The sequence below is a fragment of the Acomys minous genome, assembly GCF_964271855.1.
Source record: "Acomys minous genome assembly, chromosome: 8".
Lineage (NCBI taxonomy): Eukaryota > Metazoa > Chordata > Mammalia > Rodentia > Muridae > Acomys > Acomys minous.
This window is the reverse complement of record NC_140489.1, coordinates 91,983,206-92,001,920: the sequence shown is the minus strand read 5'-3', so window position 1 is coordinate 92,001,920 and position 18,715 is coordinate 91,983,206. Positions and strand designations below refer to the sequence as shown.

The window sequence follows — 18,715 nt, the reverse complement described above, 5'->3', positions numbered from 1 at the left end:
CATATTCACACTCATGTGTACATATGAGTATGTACACATAGTAAAATACACTTAAAATACAGCAATACAAAGAAAGTGAAGAACAGCTACTAGTTGAAGAATTTAAAAAGTTGTGCTTAGACCAAAGAAAGTACTAGGCCTTGGGGCCACTTCTCTGGTAAAATCCAAGTAAACCAGAGACCCATCTAAGCCACTTCCTTCTTTTAGGTTCTTTGTTATTGCTTTCTGTAGAGAAGCTGGGAAGTTATCAGGAGACCACAATGAAAACAAAAGAAAATATAATGCAGAATTTTATAAAAAATAAATGAGCTGAGTAGAACACGCACCCCTAGGGAGATCTGACAACAAACTGAGAATGAAGTGGAATAGATGTTATGAAGAAAAAACTGCCTCATTGATGTAATGGAGTGATCGGCACCGGCTCATACAGGCCGAGGAATAAACAAAGCAGGGTAAACAGCATTGCAGCTATCCAGGGTCATTTAGGGAGCTTTGTTCCATCCCTTCCTTCTGGCAGCTTCCTCTAGATGTCTGCCTTTGAGCCCGTTAGACATCAGAACATGGCACACACATTTAAAAATGAGCTTCATGGCTCATTATTCTAACTACTGTGTGGGGTATTGTTTGATGTGTCATTGGTCTTATTTATAGTGGAGAAAATGGAAGATTATAGCTATAGGATACATTGTCATGGGTAGGGCTCTTCCGGGAACCCTGAATACTCTCCTGGAGAGAGCAGGTATATGGTAGATGAAGTGTGCAATCACTCTTTTAATGTGTAAGGAGATAAGGCAATCCAAATGGCAGTATATGCCCCAAGTTCTTTTGTTGGGTACACCAGAGAAGACTGCTCAGCCATGAGTTTAAGCCAATGGAAAGTCTTTATTAGGCAGCTGGCAACAACACTGGATGCTTGGGATCCCAGTATAACCCTGAGACTTTTACACAGGGTGAGTGAACCTTTGAGCACAAAAACCATGTCCTGGGCTGACGTACCTCAGTTAACAAGAACAGTTAGCTGGTACTAGGACTATCAAAGCTTAAAAGCAAGGTTGGTATATTTAGAGGCTTTCCCAGAACTGGCAACTTTGACAGATTGGATGAGGTCTTTGTATTCATGTTGGCAGAAGGTGGGACCTACATGCTGAAGGTTATGGCCTGAATGCCAATTCCATCATCTAGTCAATTGTGCTTAGGGTTAATAGTCAATAGGGTTAGGGTTAGGGTTAGAGTTAGGGTTAGGGTTAGGGTTAGGGTTAGGGTTAGGGTTAGGGTTAGGGTGCACATTCCAGCTGACACAGCTCAGATGTATAGTATCTAAACTTATGGGCTTTTGTGTTGCAAAACTTGTTTTCCAGCAGAGGCTTCTGTTTGGGAGGTTGAGGAACCTTTAGGAGGCATGGCCTAGCTGCAGGAAGTGGGTCATTGTTAGGTTTATAGTCCATCCCAGCTTCATCTTCACTTCCTGATACCCTGGTTATGAAAGAACAGCTGGAAGCCGCAGCTGCTGCGGATAAGAGCGCTCCTGATACCGTGTCTTCCCCATCAATAGGGACTGTGCTTTCAAACCATGAGCCCAAATAAAACCTTCTTTCATTAAGTTGCTTCTTGTCAAGTATTTGGTTCCAGCAAGAACAGAAACTCATATAGAAAAGCTTAGCATTTGTGAGCTATGCTGTCCTATGCAGATTACTATTATCTCACCTGTGTTCCATTGCAGCAACTTCCCTGCTGTCCTTTTGCCTCTAGGATGCTTCCTATTAAAACCACATTTCACACGCCATTGAAGATACTCAAAATTACAAATCTGGCCATGCCATTCTCCTGAAGAAAATCCCTTCATCGTCTTGATTGCTTGCAGAGTACACCCCAAGCCCCTTGGTCTGGCATGTAAGGTCTTGCGTGGTTACTCATGTGTCCCTTTTTATCTTTCTGTCTTTGGTTTTAAGCCTCCTCTGGGTCTTCAGTTCCCCAGTGACATTTCCTTGGCGGAACTCCTATTTAACTTAGTCCTATATTTCTGTCTCTAAGGTATTCCAAATGTGGTCTTATGCTTTTTATCTTCTCTCCCTTTCTCCAAGCTGACAGGAAGATCCTTTCTACAACATTCTGGGAACATCTCCTTCACTACTCAGCTAGTTACTGCACTGTGCTGACATTGCTTCCTGTTCTCCGTTCTGTCTCATTCTGATTCTGGGGAGGGTGAAGACTCTACCCATGTGCAGACCCCAGATCTGGGCACAGGACCGACCATGTCAGAGGTGTGGAATACATGCTTATTGAGGTGATAAACTAGAAGGTGTTTGCATTTCTACAAAAGATTCTGTGAGGAAAACCTAAGGAACTTATCTTGCTCCTATATTGGACAAGGTCATGCAATTCAAGGGACCAGTAATGCAGGCAGATAATTAGCGATTCTGAACATCCTTCAGGCTGTTCTTTTTCTTTGTTACTTAACCTTTCCAAGTCCTTGACACTAACATGATTATATCCCCCTAGCCTGAATGATTTCTTCCCTTTACCAGACCGAACACAGCATCAGGAACCTTGGTCAGATTGTGGATATTGATCTTCTTTACAATGAGCTAAAACACACTCTATTCTCATTATTCCTGGTGCTTGTATTACATAGGCCATGAAACCAAGTGAGCGCTGAGCTAGCAACTAAAGAATGATTTCTTCTGCCATAGACAGAAGGGGAGATACTGGTGACCTCTGGCCACAGTATTTTTCTTCAACCATGTGATGCTTAAGCCTGTCTCTTTTTTCAAGCTTATTTATGTGAATGTTGTAAATGCACGCATGTGTATGCTTGTGTGCACTTGTTCACACATTTATGCCTGTGCCCATGGAAGCCAAAGACCACTGTCAGGTGTCTTCCACTGTCATTCTCCACTGTATCCTTTTAATAAGGTCTCTCACAGAATTCAGAGCTTGCTATCTTAATCCCTGTCTGCCTTTGCTCTCCATCGGGAAGACACGTGTACCACCTTGCCCGAGTCTTACATGGGTACCTCGGGTAGGAACTGAAACCCTCATGCTTCCTAGTCAAATTCTTTACCCACTGGGGCATCTCTCACCCACCAAACTTGTCTTCCTCTGTATTTCTCTAAAACAATGCCTTTCTACTAGTGCATGTTAGTTTATTTTGTTCATCCCCTAGCACGGAACTCATAGCCAAGCACTATGCTCATGGATGAAGGAAGCTTCTCCAGCATACTACAAGTTGAAGTTATACATATAACTATCTGTGTGACAGGAATCTGAGACGACACTTCACCCTTATGCTTGGGGATCATTTTGAACAGCATAATCACTGATCAAAAACATAAAACATGGAAAAAATCACAGAACTAAAGTGGTTATTCAACAGAACTGAAACAAGAAGGCAAAAGTTAGTCGAGCTGGGGACCTACTCATTAGATTACTCCGTGTTTGTTTGTTTCTTTGGTGTGTGTGTGTGTATTCTGTTCTGTGCATATATATATATATATATATATATATATATATATATATATATATATATATGCACATGTATTGATTTTAGGCTTTCAGTTGTATTTTAGCAAGAATATTAGTTCTTCAGTCACAGAATCCATAAGTAATGAACATCAGCTAAGTGTGCATTTAAATAAACTGTTTTAAATGGACAAAGGAGGAGTACAAAGAAGCAGAGTTGCTTTCTCATGGATTAAAAACAAACCAAAACAGAACACCGGTACAATGATTTTTCCAAGATATGGAGTATGTTGGTCTCTGAGTGATGAAAGCTGCTGAAGTGAGTTCCGTGCTATCTCAGCTCACTGCCTGTAGGATTCAGAGAGCACTCAAGAGAAGTCCAGTAGAGAGCCTGGACATCTCTAATGATTGTGAAGAAGTTACAAGTCTTACCAACCAGGGTAGCGTATGCAAGGCAAAGGACTACAGAGGCGAGGGGTGCACAGAGAGCCCCCTTGAGTGTTCAGCTGGGATTCATCATAGAGGTGTGAGTGAACCTGAGATCGATCAAAGAGAATCTGGAAGGACATAGGGGATAATCATTATAGCTCAGGCAGTGCCAGAACAGTGTTTGTTCCCTGCCCCTGCCTGTTAGACTAGAAAACTCATTTCATAAAGCACTGATAATAAAGGATTCAGAAAGCATTTGTCTGAGATTATTTCATTCGTAGTCTAAATACTGCTGTGATTCAGATTAGTAAATCTTAACAGAGTTTTAAACTGCTGGACTATTGTAAAATAACCATGTCTAGAACAAAGCTCTAAAGTATTTATTGGAATGCAAATGCACCCACTATCCTACATAATAGCATTCACTTCATCTAACAGCCAGTAAAACTTCCAGGTAGGGGGGAAAAAAAGACATGATATATGATGAAAAACAAGACGTTCTCCATGAAAATTAACCACCAATCAGCACAGAGGTCAAAATAGTGGACTACTTAACAATTACTGAAACTGCATCTCAAATATTCAAGAAGTTAAAGCAGAAATTGTATTCAGAGAAGAAAGTTACGAAAAGATAAAAAAAATCACTTTTAAAGGTAAAAATGAAAGTGTCTGGAGTTAAACACACAGTGTATGAGATTAGAGTACGTCAGACATTGCAGAAGGCATCACTGGAGGAAGCACAGAAGACTGGAAGAAATGACTAGGGTTCTGGAGCCCCTAACTTTAAGTAACCACGTAGATGAGTAATTGTAGTTTCTAAAAAGGTGGGTGAGAGGAAAGTTATTAGGGGGAAATATTCAATATTCAGGTCCAACCTGATTGGTACATTCCTATAATCCTAGTGTGTGTGTGTTTGTGTGTGTGTGTGTGTGTGTGTGTGTGTGTGTGGGCACGTGTGTGTACATGTCTATGTGCACAGCTTGGGCTACATGGCAAGATCCTGTTTCTAACAAATATGTAAAATCTCAATGTCCTGGTTAGATTTTTCTCAACTTGATACAAGCCAGTCATTTGAGAAGAGGGACTCTGTCAATTAAGACCATTTCCCAACTATGTTAGCTAGTGTTTGAGCCTGTGAGACATTTTCTGGATTAATAAATGAAAAAGAAGGGCCGAGTCCAGTGTGAGTGATGCTCTCTGGGGCTGGTGGTCCTAGGTGCTGTAAGAAAGCAAGCTAATATGCAGATATAAATGAGTATATACCATTTGAGTCTTTCTGCTTCTGGGTTAACTCACTTATTATATCATTTCTAGCTCAATCCATTTATCCACAAATTTCGGGAATTCCTTGTTTTTAATAGCTGAGTAGTATTCCATAGTGTATATGCACTACAGTTTCTTTATCCATTCTTCTACTGATGGACACTTAGGCTGTTTCCATGTTCCGGCTATTATGAATAAGGCTGCATATTAGTCCAAGGGGCATGTCCCATGAAAGCCTTCACTTACCAGGAAACTGAGACAGAGGGGAGGACATTCTATTGGGACTCTAGATGAGAGAAGCATGGGAGAATGGCAAAGTAGAAGGATCCAGAGGGTCCTAGAAACCTACAAGTAGAACATTATGATAGGCAGATTTGGGCCCAGGGGTCCCGCTCAAACTAAGGCACCAGCCAATTGACAATACAGGCGGTAAACCTTAAACCCCTACTCAGATCTAGCCAATGGACAGAACATTCTCCACAGTAGAGTAGAGAGTGGGATATTACTTTCTCACATACTCTGGTGCCTCACCTTTGACCATGTCCGCTGGAGGGGGAGACCTGGTGGCACTCAGAGGAAGGACAGCAGGTTACCAAGAAGAGACTTGCTTGATATCCTATGAGCATATACAGGGGGAGGAAATCCCCCTCAGGAACAGTCATAGGGGAAGGGAATAAGGGGAAAATGGGAGGGAGGGAAGAATGGGAGGATACAAGGGATGGGATAACCATTGAGATGTAACAAGAATAAATTAATAAAGAAAAAAAAAGAAGAAGAAAGCAAGCTAAGCAAACCAGGAGGAGCAAGCCATTAAGCAGCATTCCCTCAACGCCACTGCTTTTGTTCCCATATTGAGTTCAGATCATGACTCCCCTCAGTGACAATAAAGGACCTGAGAGTTGTAAGCTGATATAAACTCAAGTATACCCTTTCTTTCCCAAGTTTTTTTTATTATTAATTTATTCATATTACATCTCAATGGTTATCCCATCCCTTGTATCTTCCCATTCCGCCCTCCCTCCTATTTTCTCCTTACTCCCCTCCCCTATAACTGTGACTGAGGGGGACTTCCTCCCCCTTTATATGCTCATAGGGTATCAAGTCTCTTCTTGGTAGCCTGCTATCCTTCCTTTGAGTGCCACCAGGCCTCCCCATCCGGGGGACATGGTCAAATACGGGGCACCAGAGTTAGTGAGAAAGTCAGACCCCACTCTCCACTCAATTATAGAGAATGTTCTGACCATTGGATAGATCTGGGTAGGGGTTTAAAGTTTACCACCTGTATTGTCCTTGGCTGGTGCCTTAGTTTGAGCGGGACTCCTGGGCCCGAATCTGCCTATCCTAATGTTCTTCTTGTAGGTTTCTAGGACCCTCTGGATAATTCTACTTTGCCATTCTCCCATGCTTCTCTCATCTAGAGTCCCAATAGGATGTCCTCCCCTTTGTCCCAAGTTGTTTTTGTTTTTATCATGGTGTTTTACCATAGGAATAAAAAAGTAATTGAGTCAACCCTGTAAGAAGAACAGCAGTAAATCCAAAAAGGATCCCTTTTCCAATAAAATAATGAAGTGAATGATTATCATAGGCATTAGGAACACAAATGACATTTAGATGTAGCTTATGTGCACTTAAACAAATCAACAGTTTAAAAAGTAGAACCAGAGTGTGGGATTTCTTTAAAAATTAGAAGTAAAATGTAGGACAATAGGAGCAGGGAAATGAAAGTATGTAAAGTTCATAAACCCTAAGGAAGTGTTCTGACTTGAAAGTATCGTGCCATAGATGCATCTATCCTGATGAAGTCAAGGACCAAGTAGCTTATGAACCAACAAAAATGTAGCACGAAACTATCAAACCACTCAGTCCAGTCCAGAAGAGGACTGAGCATGAGTGAGAAAAGAAAAGAAAAACAACAAGGGAGATAAGGCTAACCTAAATAACTCCAAAGTGGAACGTTTAGATCCGTGCATGCTAATGAACACATAATCATGAATGACAACACAACATTTCATTTAGAAGGTGAAAGTTGACAGATTGGATAAAAACTAAGACTGAACTAGATATTGACTGTAAAACATGTTAAACAGAAAGATTAAAGTAGATTAAAATTGAACAGCAATGGTAAAAATACTCTGAGTTAGTATACAAACTAGCATCCAAGTAGATTTTTCAATGAGCATTTTTACAAGCGATAAAGTATGATTTATTAATGAAAATGTTGATTACTAAGAATGTGTATTGATTAAAACATTCCTGGCTGGGAGAAAGCCTAGCTGGTAAAGTGCTTGGCCTGAGATCCCACGGACCATTGTTCAAATACCCAGGATCTAGGCAAAAGCAGAATGTGCATGGTGGCCCAGCGGCAACCCCAGTGCATAGGAGGCAGAGAGAGGAAGTCTGGAGAGCAAGGCTTGCTAGCCACACCAGCTAAAGTATCAAGCGCAGAGGTCATAGATAGACCCTGTCTTAATATAAGGTGGAGAATGACTGAGGAAGATGCTTACTGTCAAGCTTGGGCCATAACATGCGTGTGTGTATGCATAATACACACACACACACACACACGCACACACACACATATGCACACATGCAAAAAATGCTTCAAAATGCATAAAGCAAAAGATAATAGAAGTATAACAGAAACAAGCATATAAATATAATGAGAAATTTTAGCATTTTTCTCTCAGATATTGATCAAATCAGTACATAGAACTGATAAAGATAGAGATTACTTTGTTAAACAGCACTTTAGTCAATTATAACAAATACTCATACTTTTATGAAAAATAGAGCTTCCTCTAAGAGAGACCTTAAGTCACACTAAATCAAAAGGATTCAAGTACAAATAATTTTGTTCTTTGACTTTAACTTAATTAAATTAGACATCAGTAGCAGAAAGATAAGTTAATATTTCTTAAACATTTAGAAGCTAAATAAGTGATGTCTAAGCAATATACAGGCCAAGAAAAAACTTGAGGAAGGAGTAGGAAACATTCCAAGTTGAATAGATTTACAGATCAAACCTATTCCAATCTGGTATCTCCAGTGAGGAGAGTTAGGTACTGACTGGGCCTAGGGGCTGTGTCATGGAAATAAATAGAAATATCCATATATATGAGTAAAATGCATCCCAAACCAATGAGCTTAATTTTTCACTCTAGAAGCCAAAACAGGTCAGAATAAATGGAGCAGAATAAACAAAAGAAATGAATAAAACATTAATGATAAGACAATTGAGAAACACAAGTAAACCAAAACCTAATACAATTCTCTGTGGGATGATAAAAAATTATCAGACTGCTAAGAGAAAAATATTACAAGTATCCAAAATAAAAATTGATATTATTGTAGCCTATATAAATCTTAAAACGATAATTACATTAATAAACTTAATAACCTACATGAGGGCTAATAAGTGCAAAAATATGATCAAAATCACTCAAGTGGCTCTGTATTTTATCTATCTACCATCTATTTATCATCTATCCATCTATCTTGTCCACCCATTTGTCTGTCCATCTTCCTGTCCACCCCCATACAAACTGTAACTAAAAATGTTTCCGTATAGAATTCTGTTGAATATTTTAGGAGAGGAACAATGCTGATTCTACACAAACTATTTTGGAAAATTGAGGAGGAGTGAAACTTCACAACTTCTCTTGAAGTCAAAAATATATTGATAGCAAGATAGCAAACTATTACGAAGAAAAGAATTAGAGATGAATATAAACTGTGATTGATCAACTTGATTGGCAAGAAAAGATTTAGAATCAGCAAGAGACAAACCTTTGGGCATGTGTCTGTCAGGGCATTTCCAAAGAAATTGATTTTAAATAAACATATTCATTTGCGTGTGTGTGTGTGTGTGTGTGTGTGTGTGTGTGTGTGTGTGTGTGTGGTGCAACTACCTGGGGATGCCCAAAAAGGACGATTTTGGATTCCCTGGAGCTGGAGTTACAGCGAGTAGGAGCTGCCCCTGTGTGAACCCCTGCTCCTCAACAAGAGCAGAATGCTTTCCTACCCCCTCTAAGGCATCTCTCTAGGGAGGGTTTGATGAAGGTTGGCAGTATCAGCACATGGACACCAACTCTGAAATGGACAAAAGAAGAGAAAGAAGGTTGGGTGCCAGTGTTCCTTTCTCTGATTCTTAAGTGTGATACAAAGGGAGCAGGGCTCACACTTGTCACCACCACACCTTCCCTGCTATAGTAAGCTACAGTCCTTACATCCTGAGCCCAAAGAAGCCCTTCCTACCCTCAAACCGTGAGCCACAACAATCCTTTTTCTATTTTAAATTGCTTTTGGCTGGCATTTTGTTACAGCAGTAGGAAAAAGACATACACAAAACTGACACAATATTTCAAGAAACTGACTCTGATACTATGTTTAAAAAGAACCTGAACTCATGACATTTCACCTGGGAATATAAAATTGAACTAACATTTGAATGCCAATCAATGCAATTCATTTTATTTGCAGTTTTAAAACTGAAGCCATATTAGCATCTTGACAGACTTAAAAAAAAAAAAGCATATGGCAGCATCTACTCTAGTAAATCTTGTAGAAAACTAAAACTCAAATAAAATATAATACATGACATCTATATATGAAACCTACAGTTAGCATTACATTCACTGGTGCATGCAATCTATATGAAGTCTAAGCCTCATATCCTAAGCAGCGATTGCAAAGCCTACAGTCAGTGTCACACAGTTCTGACACAGTCTTTGAAACAAGGCAAAGTGATCCCAGTCACTCTGTTTTTAGCTGTTGACGGCTTCTGGGAGAAGGGAGATTCAGTTTTCTTCAGTTAGTGGTTCCTGGCAGGATGGACCGCTCTAGTGGATGGACTCAGACCCAGGGGCACATGAGAAGCACAAATTGGACTCTGTGGTTTATTTAAACCAAACCAAACCAAACAAAAAATTAGAGCATCAAGTTGGGAGAGGTAAAGAGGTGGGGGTGAACCTGGGGAGCATTGTAATGGAGCTTTGTTTGTGGATATTTTAAGTTACAAACAGAATTTCCTTAATGGCTTGTGATGCTAAGATGAAATAAGATGATTATTTCATCTTATCATACTTTAGAGAGAAATGTTTCATTTCTTCCATGTTATCAAATTCATTAGTATGGAGTTCATAATATTTCCTTCAAAAAAATGGAGTAGACAAAATATCTGTAGTTCTGCTCTCTTTGTTAGTGATTAGTGTTTTCTTTTGTTTCTTTTCTACGCCTCCCTTAAAAGGTAGATTAAATTCCATTACTTTTCTTAAGTGAGTTTTTACTTGATCAACTTTCTTTTTCTTCTTATGACTCTATACCTTTCTGCTAGCACATGTTTTTTTTTTTCATGGTTTGGGTTTATTTTACCTTTGTTTCTGTACTCTCCTGCATGGAACGTTAAAACACTTAGAATGTCAGTGTTCAATGAGCTATTAATTCTCCTCTCAACACGTCTTAAACTATACCATGCATGCTTTGATATGTTTTGGTAACATTTTATTCAATTTTGCCCTTAAAGCTTTCCCCCCTTTTTATTCTTGGATTATTTAAAGTGCATTGTTAATTTCAACACGTTCAAAGATTGTCCTTTTGTCGTCCTGTATCAATGTCTAATTCAGTCTCACTGTGATCCTGGAACTCTCCCCTCAATCTCTTTACCTTTGTTGTCATTAAGAATGAGATGCCAAGCCGGGCACGGTGGCACACGCTTTTAATCCCAGCACTTGGGAGGCAGAGGCAGGTGGATCACTGTGAATTCGAGGCCAGCCTGGTCTACAAAGTGAGTCTAGGACAACCAAGGCTACACAGAGAAACTCTGTCTCAATAAACAAAACAAAACAACAACAACAACAACAACAAAAGAATGAGATGCCATGGAACAAATATGTTCTGGAGAGATTTATTTGGGAAGGGAAGGGGAGAAGAGTAAGGGCATGAGTGGGATTTGAGGGTAGAGAGAGACAGAGACAGACAGTGGAAGAGGTGGGTGAGGGAGAGCACCCCTTAGAAAGAGCGCAAGAGAGAGAGGAGAGAGAGGGAGAGAAAGAGAGACAAGGTGACAGGTTGGCCTTTTTATTGTCTGGCTCACACCTGGTGGCTGTAAGCAATGACATCGTAGGTTGCTAAGCAACCTACAGGCAACAAGCTATATGCTAACAAACTTCATTGAGGTTTGCATTTTCCTCTAAATATAATTTATCTTGGAAAGTATTCCCAGGAGTGTAGGAATAAAAAGCAACATGCAACTTGGCACTGTGGGGTAGCATGTTGTCTGTGGTCTCTGATTGATTGGTTTTGTTTGGGCTTTTTGAATTGTTCTGACTTCCTGCCAGTGATCCTGCACCTCTGAAAAGGGATGCTGCAATACCAATGCAAGTCTGAATTTTTTCATTTCTCTTGTGTGCTTTGTCAGGTTTCCTTTCATGTATTTGCAACCTGTATTGTTTAGTGTGCACACATTTATGGTTATTGTATGGTTTTTCTGCCATATTTATACTCTTATCCCTATGCAATGTTGCTCTTTGCCTATAGCAATTTTCTTTATTGGAAAGTGTACTTCATTGATTCTTAATGCAACCAGTCCTACTTTAAAAATGGTCTTCTGTCTTTTTGCTGTGAGTCTATCTGTGCATGAGTTTAAGGTAAATTATTTCTAGCTAGATACTATCAAGTTGTTTATTTTTAATACATTCTGAAAAATATGTCCATTGGTTGGTGTAGTTAGAATTTTAAAATTAGTTAACAATTTCCATGTCCTTAAGTCTGCCATTGTTATTTTATTTTTGATTTTTTTCTTGATTATAATTCTTCTATTTCTCTTTTCTTCCTACAGAATGCTTAAACTATATTTTCTTTCTTTCTTTCTTTTCTTTTCTTTTTTGTGATTTTTTTTTGTGGGGGGAGGGGTTTGAGACAGGGTTTCTCTGTGTAGCCTTGGACTGGATTTGTAGACCAGGCTGGCCTCAAACTCACAGAGATCTGCTTGCCTTTACTTTCTTCTGCCTCTCTGAGTGCTGGGATCATAGATGTATACCATCGCACTGGGCTTCAAACTATTTTTTAACTGATTTATTCATAGTGTTTTGAAGGTACTATTGGACTTTTGTACATTTTCTTAATAGTTACTTTGGATATTACATCAAATACATGTGACTTATAACAGTGCACCTGATTATTATATTTTACCACTTTTTAAAACTTTTTCTAAGTTGTATAAATCTCATTTTTATTGAGGTTATTGTATCTTTTCTACTTTTGAATGCCATTGGTGGGAGCTGAGATGGAGTGATCATATTTTATTCCATTCCTCCGAAAATATTTCTAAAACTCAAAAGGGAAAGGTCAGTGGTTTCAGTCATTGTATTTAAGATATTCCTGCTCCTCCTTTCTCCCTGTCTTCACTTCCCTCTTGTCCCACTTTTCTTCCTTATGTAATTCTCTCTTTGTCTCTGTCTCTCTGTCTGTCTCTGTTTGTGTGTGTGTGTGTGTGTGTGTGTGTGTGTGTGTGTGTGTGTGTGTGTGTGTCTCCAGTCAGTCTTCAAGAGTAGGTCAGTGTATTCCATTGTGTAAATGTCTTCTTTTGAGGGGCATCTAGGTTGTTTCCAGTTTCTGGCTATTAAGATACACAGGGACAAAGATGGAACAAAGATTGAGGGAATGGCCACCCAAAGAATGGCCCTGCTTAAGACCCATCCCATGGAGAGACTAATCCCTGACTTTACTGATGTTACTCTGCTACGATAGGCTCCTGCCTAGCATAAATCCTCTGAAAGGCTTCAATCAGCATCTGATGGAAACGGATGTATAGACTCACAGCCAAATATTAGACAGAGATCAAGAAATCCAACAAGAGAGCTGGAGGAGTGATGGAGGGAGCCAGAGCATTCAAGGACTCCACAAGACCTACGGAATCAACTAACCTGCACCCTTGACGGCCCACAGAGCCTCCGTGGGCTGTTCCTAGGCTCCGAACATAGCTAGTGTATGCATAGCTTTGTCTTCATGTGGCTCCTCTAACAACCGGAGTGGGGACCCTCTCTGACTCTGATGCCTTCCCTTGCATCCCATGCCCCTAACCGGGCTGCCTTGTCTAGCCTAAGTGGGAGAGGATGTGCCTGGTTCTTACTATTACCACCTGCCTGGCAGAGATGATTTTCTAGGCCAGACAAAAAGGTTTCTTTCCCTTGGGGAAGGTGCAGGTAGGACCCCTTACTGATGCTTTTGTTCGGCCCTCCCCCCAAGGCTAGAGTAGTTACATTTCAGGGGCTAACTCTGTTGTCCCATTGTTTTCCATTTGTCCTACTCATACACATTTCACATTATCTTCTTGCCTACATGGTGGCACTTGGCTCAACATTCTGCACGTGATAAGCTTTTCATTAATACTGGCCCAGAATTACTTCATCATTCATCAGTGGTGTTTGTAAAGATGGTCCATTTTTTACTGTCCTCTGATAGATTTGTTTAGGCAGCCACATGGTAATCATGGGCATCTCAGAGACTTTAGATATAAGACATGGATTTGATTTTTTTTCCCCTTGGTGAGGTGTTTGCTTTCATGGAAATGGGAATGGCTTGGTTATAATTTCCTGTTCTGTTGTGATTTTTTTTTTTCTATCACAATCTGCTTTTTAGGGGTGTGCGAGAAAAAGCACTGCTTTCCTTTCTTGGACTTTTGCAAAAGAGTTCTAAAGGATTTGAGCAAGAAGCACAGGTTTTTACATTGCAAAACAGGCTCTTTGGTATGAGAAGAATCCATAAATGGGTAACTGTTTTATCTCTTGTCACAGAGCCTGGCTCTGAAGCAAATGTTCCTTAATTACGGTTGATGGGACTGTATAATACGAGGGCTGGAGGAGACATTAGAGAACAGCTCGTCCAAAGCCTCTTACGCTACCCATGCAGAAAATGGGACTTATTTAAAGTAATGGTTTGTCTAAAATCACAAAGAAGTTAGCAGTAAGTAGGGAGTGTGACATAGTAGTTAAGCTTGTACCTTTGATTCCAAGAGCTTTGAGTTAGAATCCTAGTGCTACCATTTGCTCCTGCTTTTATTATTTTGTATTAGAACTAGAATTCATTACTTCACCTATCTCTTTTTTAAAGATTTATTTTTTTTAGGTAGTAGGGGTGTGTGTGTGTGTGTGTGTGTGTGTGTGTGTGAATCAAATGAGCTGGAGATACGTGGAACTTAACTCTCACCCTCTGGGAGAGTGCCAAATGATAGCTTTAACTACTAAGCTATCTTTTCAACTCCACTGTACTTGTTTCTTAAGTGGTGTGGACAATCAGCAAGATAATCTATGCTCTGTTCATGGTAATAATCAGAGGCTTCCCCCACTGTACCAGGACTATTCAGCTTACTCCAGATGGCTTCTGGCTCTGTTATGCAAACAAATTATAATTCTTTTACTGGGTCCAGGTTCTGGTTCTGCCTATAAATTCTTCATATCTACTGAGTGTCTTATATATACAGAAGACCTATAAGACACAAAGATGGAGGAGAACTCCTCTTCCCCATCATTCAGCTTGTGCTTTTGTGGGGAAGTGACCCCATAAACATGAGGGTTGCCATAGATACATGCTGGAGGATAACAGGTATCCGTCTGTAAAGAGTTTTTTTTTTATTTGTCATAATATGTTTGAGCTTACATGCACTGGCCATAATCAGCAAATGACTGTAAGGTCTGACAATTTCCATAAACTAAGATTTGTATTGAATTAAAAGCCTCTGTTGACATGTCCCTAGTACCTCAAGGAGACAATAAGTGGAGAAGTCCGAGGATCTCCCTGATTTGTCTTCTTACACTTAATGCTTAAGTGGAAATTTGTCAGTAAATTAAGTCATAGTAAAGTGGCTTGACATTCATTCAGAGTCAACCTGAAGCAATATTTTGGACTGAATATGGAAAGTGCAGTATTAAGAACAAGTTCTATATGTTGGCACAGGAGACAACTTCCTGAACAGAACACCAACAGCCCAGGCTTAAGATCAACAATTAACAAATGGGACCTCATGAGGCTGAGAAGCTTCTGTAAGGCAGGAGATACTGTCAACAGAACAAAGCAACAGCCTACAGACTGGGAAAAGATCTTCACCAACCTTACATCTGACAAAGGTGTAATATCCAAATTATATAAAGAACTCAAGAAATTAAACACCACCAAACCAAACAACCCAATTAAGAAATGGGGCTCAGAATTAAACAGAGAATTCTCAACAGAGGAATATTGAATGGCTGAGAAATACTTAAAGAAATGCTCAACATCATTAGTTATCAGAGAAATGCAAATCAAAATGACACTGAGATTCCATCCTACTCCCATCAGAATGGCTAAGATCAAAAATTCAAGTGACACCACATACTGGCAAGGATGTGGAAAAAGAGGAACACTCCTTTGTTGCTGATGGGAATGCAAACTAGTACAACCACTCTGGAAATCTATCTGGCACTTTCTCACAAAAAAATGGGAATAGGGCTTCCTCAAGACCCAGCTATTCCACTCCTTGGAATACCACACAACAGGGACATGCTCAACCACGTTCATAGCAGCCTTATTCAGAATAGCCAGATCGTGGAAACAGCCTAAGTGTCCCTCAGTAGAAGAATGGATAAAGAAACTGTGGTACATTTACACCATGGAATACTACTTAGCTATTTAAAAAAAAGGAATTCTCGAAATTTGTGGACAAATGGATTGAACTAGAAATGATCATGAGTGAGTTCACCCAGAAGCAGACAGAGTCAAATGGTATAAACTCACTTATATCTGGACACTAGCCCAACGGGCATGTCCTATGAAAGCCTTCACTTACCAGGAGATTGGGATAGATGTTAGGACATCCTATTGGGACTTTAGGTGAGAGATGTATGGGAGAATGGGAAAACAGAAGGATCCAGAGGGTCCTAGAAACCTACAAGGAGAACATTATGACGGGCAGATCTGGGCCCAGGGGTCCTGCTCAAACTATGGCACCAGCCAAGGACAATACACGCAGTAAATTTCAAACCCCTACTCAGATCTAGCCAATGGACAGGACATTCTCCACAGTTGAGTTGAGAGTGGGGTCTGACTTTCACATGAACTCTGGTGCCCCATATTTGACCACGTCCCCTGGATAAAGAGGCCTGGTGGCACTCAGAGGAAGGATAGCAGGATACCAAGAAGAGACTTGATACTCTATGAGCATATACAGGGGGAGGAGGTCCCCCTCAGTCACAGTCATAGGGGAGGGGAGTAGCATGAAAATGGGAGGGAGAGAGGAATGGGAGGGTACAAGGGATGGGATAACAATTGAGATGTAATATGAATAAATTAATAAAATATTAAAAAAAGAACAAGTTCTAATTAATTAATGTTTTGCTTAAGAAGGCTAAATGTGTATCATAGGGAGAAAGGGTGACATGGAAGGAGTTGGTGGGGGATGGGAAGGGCAGAAGTGATGTAGATGCTGTGTTCATAAATGAAGTTCTCAAAAATTATTTTTTAAATTTGATAACATTTAAAAAGAGGGAAATGGAATGATATCTCAGAATGATGATGTCAGGGGTTAATTTTTATTTATTATTCCAAGATGATGGCTTAGAAAGCAACTACAGGGGTTGGTGACCATTATAAAGAGCAAGAATATACTAGCCAATGGCACTTTCTGGTGTGAAGCAGGTGTCAGGGACAATCTATGAGTTGACTTGAGTCATGGACTGAAGGAGAAAGAAGAGCAGGAAAGAGACCAGCTTTGGGGGATGAAATAATCCAGGCTATGATGCTGAAGAGGTTGGACCTCACACTTTACACTGTAGGAAACAAAATAGAGGCAGAAAAAGTGAGAATTTTGAAAGTAAAATTCAGCATTAGCATTGTCAACTCTCTGTCCTTTGCCATCCCTTCATTTTTCAAAAGCAGGAAAATGAAACATATTTATAGAATGCCAAGTTTTAGTTGCCACAACAGTGTTAGAATAGAGAATACTTATAAAACCATCTTTGACTGGTTGCATGGGTGTATAATAAGGAAGGGAGCCCAATCTTACTATGGCTCCAAGGACTGTCATGGCAAGTACATGCCCTCAGGTTGATTGATAGCAATGCCAACTGGCCTGCTACAGCCCTTATGTCACACTGAATAATGATATCTTCCATCATTTTCAGGACAAGAAATGTCTAGGACGTGCTTCGCTATGTTAGGTACTTCCTCTACAAACTCTCGGGAACGGCCCAAGTGAGGAATGAAGAAAGAGTTTTTGAGATGGCCTACATCTAGCTTCAGCTGAAGTCCAGGCTTGGGACAGTCTTTAAAGAATGAAAATAAAGTAGCTGTTTTTTTTTAGAGATTAACTGTTTCTGGACTTTATTTGCACACACAAATTAATGAGCTGGAAAGTCTCATTTTTACAAGTGCTACATCCTAAAGACACTACAGGGACAGACGCTTCAGTGTTATTGATGTCTGTTCAAACTCGTGGAATGCCAAGGAAGCTTCTCAATTTAAAACATGCTGCCTAACTATTGGCAACAGCATTTCCTTTTCAGCAGAGGGGAAGATGGCAAAGGATGTCTTTCATTTTGTTTATTATGGATTTTCAAGCATGCATGCTTAACCCAAGTCACCAATGAGGCAGATTGTCTTATGAAATATGAGTTTCTAAAATTGATGAATTAAAATATAATGTAACACCTCTTTTGGAACAGCTTTCTTGATTTCCCTCTTCTTTCCTTTTTCTTACCCTGTCTTCCTCCTTCCCTTGCCTCTTTCTCCTTTTCTTTTCTTAAATATTTATTCAGCTCCTATAATAAATATGTCAATCATCATTAGTGACCAAATTTATAAGGATGAGAAATACAAGCTCTGTTCTTAAGAACTTTTAAGCTAGTAGAGAAGATGGGTGCATAATGCATATATGTATAGAGTCACCCTCCAGTGTGGTTAAGATCTGTTTCCATAGGACTGGGAAGATAACTCAACAGCTAAGAGCATTTGCTACAAAAGTATGAGGACCTCAGTTTGAATTCCCAGCACCCATGTCGAAAGCTGTGCATGGCCATGTGCACACATGTAGCATTAATGATGTTGGGGATAGGGAGAGGATGGTTGCTAGGGTTTGCTGCCTCTTAGCCTATCTCTATGTTTAGTGAGAGACTCTGTATCAAAGGAATAAGGTGTAAAAAGAGAGTAGGACAACCAGTACCCTCTTCCAGCATGCACCCTCACACATATCACATAACACACACACACACACACACATACACACACGCTTGCACATGCATTTGTAGGCATGAGATTATTATGTAATTCAAATGCTAATATTTGTACCCCACTTGTCCAGTTGTAGTCCTTGTTCTGAGAATCTCCTTTGTAAACACTGCTCCCCCATTGTCCCAATATGCCAATAAAGCAGCTTATTACCAGTTGCTGAGCAGGCCAGCCAGGAGAGGGAGGAGTTAGAAGAGGAAGAAGGGGATTCAGCCACAGGTGACTTCCAAGAGACATCAGGAGACGAGCTGGAGCAGGAAAGCTACAAAGTACAATTATCTCTGAGTTGTATACTGGGAGGAAACCAGAT

The 18,715-nt window shown here is 40.1% G+C and overlaps 1 long non-coding RNA gene across 1 annotated transcript in view; it reads left to right on the top strand.

The window, feature by feature from the left end:
• Window positions 1–17,500, top strand: part of LOC311603369 — a 225,862-nt gene extending 208,362 nt beyond the window's left edge. Inside the window, exon 3 of the long non-coding RNA XR_014781075.1 lies at window positions 17,304–17,500. This is a non-coding gene — a long non-coding RNA (uncharacterized lncRNA). The remainder of the gene's footprint in view (window positions 1–17,303) is intronic.
• Window positions 17,501–18,715: the final 1,215 nt, after the last annotated feature.